The sequence below is a fragment of the Tachypleus tridentatus genome, chromosome 8, assembly GCF_004210375.1.
Source record: "Tachypleus tridentatus isolate NWPU-2018 chromosome 8, ASM421037v1, whole genome shotgun sequence".
In the NCBI taxonomy this organism is placed as follows: domain Eukaryota; kingdom Metazoa; phylum Arthropoda; class Merostomata; order Xiphosura; family Limulidae; genus Tachypleus; species Tachypleus tridentatus.
The window spans coordinates 157,040,136-157,049,609 of record NC_134832.1 but is presented as its reverse complement, the minus strand read 5'-3'; positions in this window follow the sequence as shown (position 1 = coordinate 157,049,609).

Below are 9,474 nucleotides of genomic sequence, written 5' to 3'. Positions count from 1 at the left end.
TTTTCAAATTTGGGTAATTGATTCTGACTTCATTCTCTGTGTGAACTTGGTAATTTGTTTTATCTTTTTTCTGATTTCAATCTTTCTCTTTAATTTCTTTTGAAAATATGATTTTATTCCCTCAATTCTAATTTCTTCTTTCTCTTTACTGATATTTCTCTGTTGTTTAACACGTTCTCTTAGATCAATATCATTAAGCCGAAGTCGATTGTTCTTTTCTGTCAACTTATCAAAATAAGTTAGGCAGTTTACTTGTGTGTTTAAAGCCTCTACATTATTTTGCTATTCCTACTGCTTTTGTGTATAAAATACTATTTGTCGCTGTTGTTTAAGCCTGCTTCTACTGTCATTTACCATTGTAGATCCTGACTGGCTCGTCATTGTAAGTTTTTCTTTTGTATTACCCAATTATTTACATCAGATATCTTTGACTTGTTGACGATAAACTTTAATAGGAAACCATACAGTTTACTTGTTTTCAAAACTATATATTTAGATATATGTTGATTACTGCAGTTGTATCCACAGTTTTATAAATGTATCTTTTCATCAACATCCACACAAATTGCTTAAGTTACTTTAGAGCATAGTTTAACAAGATGATTTATTCTTCTTTACTGTCAATACAAGACAAAAGTTGATCAATTCTCTTTGGTATTTGTCAATATATATTCTTCATGAATAAACTAACTCAGTCTGGTTATAATTATCTGGCTAAACTTTTGACATATATTTACACTTCGTTAGAAGAAAGAAAATAACTACACACTATTGGATATTAGGATGCTTTTATACTCAATTGAAACAACAATGAACTCAGAAGTTTCTAAAAATATAACACAACAATATAACTATCACCAGTTTCTAAGTAATTAACCACACAAAAAACAGTTAAATACGCAAACGTAAAATGAACTATCGCTTCTAAAGATGAGTAAATTTAACACTGACTGTAAAATACTTAACTCATTACTCTCGTATTAACATAAATGAAAATTCGTGTATATCTAACAGTTTCATTCTAGGTTTATCTTACAAACATTCAAAAGAATTAAAGAAGAAAGATTATAGTTATTTTGAATGAGAAAATTTATCATAAATTAAGTTTATAATCGTTTTCAAACCGAAATGTCGTACACGTAATTGTTTTAACATTTAAAGATTAGATCCCTAAAAATCGATTTTATGTCTTCTACAAATTTAAAGTTCAAGGTTTAACGATGGTTACGTGAATTCTACAATATATTATTTGGGCTCAAAAATCAAAAGCATGCAGAAAAAAAAGGCATATACCCAATCGACCATTCTTTGTCATTGTTTACAAGACTGTGGCATCCAGTAAGTTCTTAGGGTTAGGAGATCAAATTTCCGTCTCACCAAACCTGCTCGCCCTTGCAACTATTGGTGCATTATAATGTTTTGATCAGTCCTTCTATTCGTTGCTAAAAGAGTAATCAAAAATTTGGAGGTGGGTTGTGAATAATTAGACTGACTTCTCTCTAGTCTCTCACTGCTAAATTAGCGACAGGTAGTACAGACAGCCCTCATGTAGTTTTGCGTGAAATTCAATAAAGAAATAAAAGTACAAGATCAATACGTCCAACATCTTGACAAATTGTGCCAAAAGAAAAATTGTTCTCTCCAAAAGAGATCCAGTGAATGTAAAAGGTGAATACCATTTTAATACACTGTAGTTCATCATAAAGTTTTTTATTTAAACTCATTAAGTCCTTTTGAATTTTTCTAACAATACTGTAGCAGTAAGACGTGAAAAAGGACAAAATATAATAATGAATGAATTGTCATGTGTAATAAAAACTTTTCAACTTCTGTTATTGCGACGTATTCGGCAGACGTCCTTAATGAGACGGTAAATACCGAGTTATAAAGAATTAGGCTAAAAAATAATTATTGGTATGTTAGAAATATTAACCTTTACTTGGCAGACAAAGCCACAGAAGGGTGGAACAAGTGTGGGGAAGATGATGTTGTCATCAGACATGATTACCTTCATTGAAGATTGCTATAGGATGCATTGTTAGTACAAGTTAAAATGGAGAGAGGGCGCCAAACTAGGTGGATATGCCGTAGAGATGAAGGCGTCTATCAAATCATGATGATACATTAAGGTTTATCAACATGCAATTGGTGTTTAGATTTAATGATGATCTGAAAGCAGCACAATTGTTTTATCAATAAACACTGAGTAAAAAATGCCCTAGATAAGGAAGTAACAACAATAATGTTACTGACAAAAGTCCTTCAAACCGAAGTGACTTATGAAGATAAGTATGAAAATTAGCCTTCTTTCGAGGGCATATGATCTTATACATAGTAAAAGTGATTTTTATTTGTTACTATAATATTGTTTCATATCTGTTAATTCTATTTTCTGAGTCTGTGGAAATTATAACACGAGAGAATTAAAGTACATGATATAATTAAATTGAACTTTGACAGATTCTTGAACATCATTTATAAACTATATAAATCTTATAGACTGTGTGTTAATTAATATAACTTTGCAAGAAGGTTAATTAATTAGGATTTTAAACTATGATGCTTATACAGTAAAAATTATTTTGTTAAGTATGTATGATAGCCATCTCATTTACAAGTTATTATGTTTGTCTGAAATTCTGTTTGTCTAAAAGCTATTACATGTCATTGTCTACACTGCTTGTATGATTGACCACGTGACGAGTACCTCACAGACGATGATCTAAACATCACGTGATCTCAAGATATATTGAAAAAAAATTTTATCTGTGAGTGAATTCTCTATACAAACGTATTGATAAACAGTGAGTCATTTATTTGTTATATTTAGTTGTTGTAAAATAAGCATCCTTTTCAGGACGATAAAATTACGTAAGTGAATCAAACATTTGTATTATTTGATTGGATAAGATGAGATGTTAAGATTTAAAAATATAAATGTAGGAAAATAATGAACATAAACTTGCTCGTTAATAAAATAGTATCTCAGTAAAATGAAATAGTAATCCAAGGAAATAATTATAGGAATCACAAGACATTCCATAGATTGAAGAGGAAGATTTAACCACAAACAAGAGATAAGGGAAATACATTTAAAGAAAAAATTGGAGAAAATTAAAAAGGTTAACGAAGTTCATTAGTTATTTAGGTGTAAATTTTTCGTTAACACTTCAAAGTTGAAAGATAAGACTATGCTCAGCGCTTTCTAATTTAAATTTAGTGAGTGGTTATTAGAACAGGTGTATTAAAACGATCATACATTTTATAATAAATATGAAATTAAAATAAAATTAAACTTTCTTTCGGAAAACTACCTTGTTGAAGAATATAGAGGCGCGATAGTTACATCAAATAACACTCGGTAACTGACCAATTTATTTAGATATTTCTTCTATATACTGGGCAGAAAGACCAACTTCAGTCAGCTCGTCTTGCCTCAAAAGGAGGAATTAGGTTCGAGTTATTGAAGTTTTAGTTCAGTTTAATCTGACTAATTATTAAATAGAAAAGTATAAGTTGGAGGTTTTGTAAAACAAAGGGCGATCAATTTCTACTGTAATAATATATTTTGCTTTTGTTTTATTGTATTAAAAAAAAAGTATGTATGTTGGGATTTTACATCCTAGAATTTTTGTGTGGGTTAAATGTAATTTAAGGTTACTTCTACTTATTGAGGGTAACTGCCTTCCCACAACTGACTACAAGCAGCAAAAGGCAATAGGAGTTGAGACGAACCGGATTCAAGCGTCTCCTTACCTTAACTGACATCCCTAAGATATTTGGATGTTATGACTTAACGAAGAGTATTGGGAATAGGAAAATAATTCTGATTTTTTGTTTTATTATAATGTTGTTTTTTCGTTTTGTTTGTGTGTATGTATGTATATATATAAAGATGCGTATGTGTGTAAAATGTCCGAGAACTATATTAGGTTTTAGTGCAAGAAGTATTTCGATCTTTCTACATACTTGAACCTCAGTTATGATCTGCATGACACTCAGCTCTACTACAGGGCCACCTAGACAGTACTTCAGCAATTATATTGTACCATTGTAACAATAAATCATCTTTCCATAGTAGTTATAAAGTTGAAAAGCCTAACCACTACATAGTAGCTTGAGGGCAAGTTTCTTAACTTATATCACTAAAAATTAGTTTTAGAAAGTCCTGATAAACAGAACATAAATAGTTCGTTGTAGTTTTGTTGGTAACAATTAATAAAGAAATATGTTATCTTACTCGATCGTGCATTTCTTCCCATTTTGATTTTAGACTCCAGTGTAAACGGAGACGTCTGAGGACATACAGATCCACATGCGTCCAACGTTACATTCTCGAGACATTCCATTTCACACAACTGTAAAAAGGAACCAAAAAAACAAGATTAGCACATACACAATTAATATCTTACAAAGTTAGTCATAACTTTTATTTTTTAGTGTAAGATTAAAATTTACTGAGCGTTAAGTAAAATGTGTTAAACCAATTTTCAATAATAATAACAACCAAAAGTGATATGAAGTGACGGTGGAACTGTATTTTGACTCTGTTTGAAATTTCGAAAATTGATACAAATGGACAGGTATGATTTTGCAGATGAGGATCTATTAAAGGGAAGGAAAAGAAAGGGTCAGAAAAGGATGTGGATGATAAGGAAGTTATATTTATAATGATTCGTTGACAACATATATTACAAGGGAGCTATAACAAAGGAAATTTTGTTGATACAGATATTTAAAGAAAAGGGATATAACATAATTTTGTCAGGGATACTGATGAAAAATAATTATGGATATGAAGCTATAAGTGGGTTACTAGGGTTAAATTCCAAGTTTTGTTAGTACGCTAGGATGATCAGATAGGCTATTTGTACTTCTGGGATCAGTTCAGTGAAAGAAAGGAGCTTTTCTAGAATGGATGGCTTACACTTAAATATGGTAGAGGATGGATTGTTTTCTAAAGCTATTTACTAAGCTGTGAGAAGTTTTAAACTGGGACTAGACACTGATGAGGGTCAAGATAAAATAAATCCAAAAATAATAAGAAATCGAAAACGTTGAGATTAATTTTAAGAGTTATAAGTACAGACATAATTTTACTATTGTAATGGTAGAGGTTTAGGGAATAAACTAGATTACTTTAGATCACTGGTAAGAATGGATGAGTTTAATATAATATTAATCACTGGAACACGTTGGACCACAGATGATTCTGATGACAAACATTTTTTAAATGTATTGTTATAGATTATTTAATATGAACAGTGTACGAAAGTAAAGAGATATGTAGCTCTATATGTAAACTGTGAGCTACAAGCTGTTTAGGTTGAGAGTAAGAAAGATAGCAAAATAGAGTGAATACATTTTGGTGTCTATTTAGGAAATAGAATAAAGAGAAATGTGTTTTTTTGTGGAATTCGTAACATATCACCGGATGAAACTGATGAAATTAATATTTGGGCAACAAATGAAGCCATAATTTTACATGATTTTAATTTCAGACATATTGATTGGGAATTGATAGAGTCAAACAACGAGCGAGAAAGGTTTTGGCAACTGCTCAAGATGAATTTATTTATCAATTGTCAAGAAACCTACTATAAATAACAGTAGTTTCGATTTGTTATTAATTTTCAATATAGGATTAGACGAGAAGAGGATGGAAACTGAAGAACATCTGATCAAGTTATTTCTATATTATGTTTGATGTTTTGCTGGGTATAGAGATCTAGAATAACAATATTTTTGTCAGAAAGTTAAAAAGAAAACTTCAGACAAGAATTATCTGTTGCGAATTTTAAGACTGATAAATTACGGAAATGTTCAAAGATTTTGTTTTTTTAATATTGAAGGTAAAGATGCTCCTTACTGAAAAAACAAGTGGCTGTAAGTAACAAACACGAAGGGATAAAATGAGAGGAAATAAATATAATTTGAATCATTTGAAAGATAATTAGGATATCTAAAGTTAATTAAAATATCTGAAAGATAATAGTATCTAAAAGATAGATATCTAAAAACATAATAGGATATCTAAAACATAATTAGGATATATGAAAGGATACATGGAAAAAATTAACTGAAGATGAAAAGATTAACAGCAATAATTTCTTTAAATACTAAACTATGAATAAACAAAATATTAGAATCTTTGAGAAATGATAATAGAAGACTTGAAATTTATGGTTATAAAATGGCTGCATAAATAATATCTGCTTTTTTTTAGATTTTACCTTGATTAGTTGATAGGAAAAGATCAAACAAGATTATCATAATAAGGAAGTTTTAAAACGATAAATTTCCTGGGCCAGATAATATTTCCCAAGCTGTTTTGAAGAAGGTTAAAGATCGGATTTGTGAGCCACATACAACAATTTTTGTCAGTCCTTAAATAGAAAGCAGGCACAAGAGGTTTGGAAGTTGGATAATCTCACTGTTCTTTTCAAAGAAGGTGATAAATATGTCCCAGTAATTATTAACCCACGATACTTACTTCAGTTGTGGAAAACGTTTACGAAAGTAATAAAGGATAATTTGAAAGGCACATCAGAAATTGTAACATTTTATTAGGTGCTCAATATTGTTTCTCTCAGGAAACTATTCCTTCACAATTCTTTTGGCACATCTTGCAAGAGCTACTGCCTATATAGATGACTATAAAGGTATAGATTTAGTTAATCTGGATTTACAGAAAGCATATGATAAGGTAGCCACATAAGAGGCTTGTAAAAATATCTTTCTAAGTACGGGAGATAAGTTAGGAACTTGGAGAGAAGAGTGACTGGATGAAAGAAAGTAGAGGCTTTTTTATAAATGGGGTTCACGTAAACCAGATTAGTGTCCCATGTGAGGTACTTTAGGGCTCAACTTAGGACTATTGTACTTTTGATTTATATAAATAACATAGATGAAAAAATGTTCAATAAATAACTTAAATTTGCAGACAATATTAAGATCTTGAGTGTTTCTAGCTGTGAAGAGGATGTAGCTGATTTAACATTTATATCATTTAATGACTTGAAGAAATAAATGACACAATGGTTTTTAATTATAATAAATGTAAGGTAATGTATATGGGTTTTCATAATTTCAAGTATAAGTATAATTTGGACTAGAATAACCTTAACGGTGTTATAAAAGAAATGGATCAGGATGTAATAGTTGATCATACTCGATAGCCCTATAAGAGGTGTGCTGTTATTAGTGGTAGGGTAAACAGGATTTTAGGTTGTATTTGGAGAAGTATTGAATACAAGAGGTTATAATGCGATTGTACAGACGAGATTTGAAGTATTGTGCTCAGTTACTTCAGAAAGGACATTGAACAGAAAGTACTCAAAGGAGGATTTCTAAAATGGTATATTTGATGGAGAGGTTGCAAAATGAAGAGAGGCAGAAATCTCCCAAATTGTTTATCTGAAAAAGGAAGAACTAGAGTGAATCTGATTGAAGTGTTTGTAATGAAAATTGATTTGTTGATGCATCATCTTTGTTTCATATCTAAAGGTGTGAATTATAGGACACAAATGTAAATTTTGGCAGCGTAGAAGTCATCTTCAATCAAGACAGTTTTGTTATTCTAAGATGGTGGGTTCCCTTAAGATGTTGTAGAGACAGTAAATTTAAGATCGTTTAAGATAAATCTTGATAAGTACATGAATGCTGGCTTCAACATTTTCCTTGATTTATTTGCTTTATAGTTTTAATTTAGTTCAGAAGATGACGTAGCCCAGGTGGACTAATATATCTCTTGTTATCCCTAAACCTAACTTCCATTACAAAGATGAACAACGTCAACATTCTAATTACAAGTAACCATTCGAGTACTAAATATATTATAAAATGTGGCATTATTAATGACATTGTAAAAAATTAATTTAATACATGATTTAACACTAAACTTACAAACAAGTTTCACTTATCAAAATTATGGTCTCGAGCGAAGAAATATGAGTTTGGAAAGTTATTAAGGACATTTTTGCCGACTTATTTTCTCAAGGTTATCTTCATCAATGTCATCAGAATTATTAAATTTTATTGAATGAGTTTCATGTTATCAAATGAAGTTTGAAGATTTAAGTAACTAGAAACAAAGAAAGTTCATGTTACCACACAACATGCTTCTAAAAATACAGTTTTTAAGAATATCTTGACGTCGCCATAGAATAGTCCGTTTCTCATGTTAATAAAGGATTACAGAGAGGATTAAAATAGTACTCATTGGTCATCTTTAATTAAAGGAAACATTTATAGTACAACAATCAGTTACAACTGAAACAATGTCAACACACGTACATATTTTATAACGGTCAGATTTAGTCTTATATTGTTATTGTTTTTTAACTAATACTGTAGTGTGGAAGAGGTTAAATATAAGTAGATGATTCTCGTCACGTTTCTCACAAAATATAAAGAAACTTATTGTAAAGCAACATGTTCAACATTAACTATGTTATTCATTAGAAGCTAACGGTAACACAAACATAATTATAAAACTTCCTTCACCGAAAGCTAGTAGTAAGAATTGCGAGAAAAATTTTTACAAATCTATTATAGAAACAAAAACATTCTCACATTTTCTTCCAAAAGTCCTGGTCTTGCTGGTGTTGTACCAATCTTATCATAGTTTGTACAGTTCGTTTGGTACGGTGGTTCTAGCATCAGTGACGTTTTCTGTTTAATCACAAGAATATTGTAAACAAAGTTTAAACTAATAGTTTAGATTTGAGTTTATTTGCTGATTGCAAGTGTTATTATATGACACACTACTGTTTTACAGTAAAGAAAAACGAATTTTATAAACAGGTATATCGTTTCGCGTCAGTGATAGAAACGTTATATCTGTTTTTGTTTTCTTTTTTTCGTTCCTCGCTGGCTCAATAGAATATCTTCGTATTTTACATGATAAAGACCGAGTTTCGATACAAGTGGTAGACTAAATGCACATGGTGTAATTTGGTGCTTTACCACAAAAATAAATAGATTTTACTAACTGTAAAAGCTGTAACTTGTAACTGTTTAAAATATTTCCTGTGCTATATAATAATCTATCAAAGATATTGAAGTAAATTATTTTACATTAAAGTATGAAAAGCTTGTTTAAAGAAAAATCTACATATATTATTAAGTAAAACAATAAAAAATAAAAAGCAAAATTTAAAATGATTTTTCACGTTAGGTTAGTCCGTTTTATTTATACCTGAGTGAAAAAATACTGTTGCAAGCGTCCCGGTTTGAGAATCCATCTATTGGCGTAGTTGTGAACATTCGGAGCCACATCTGGTGGGTGGAAAGTAATTAACGCTGTCGGAGTCACGGAAAAATCTTTTACTGGTAGGTAAATTAATAAATTAAAACCTGTAAAAATAAAATTGATTCTGTCTTTCGATTCTTGTAAATTATTTATTTTAAATTTTCGTTGTCACTCATTAGTCTCATGCAAAATTAAGAATATTTAATCAAAACAGATATAAA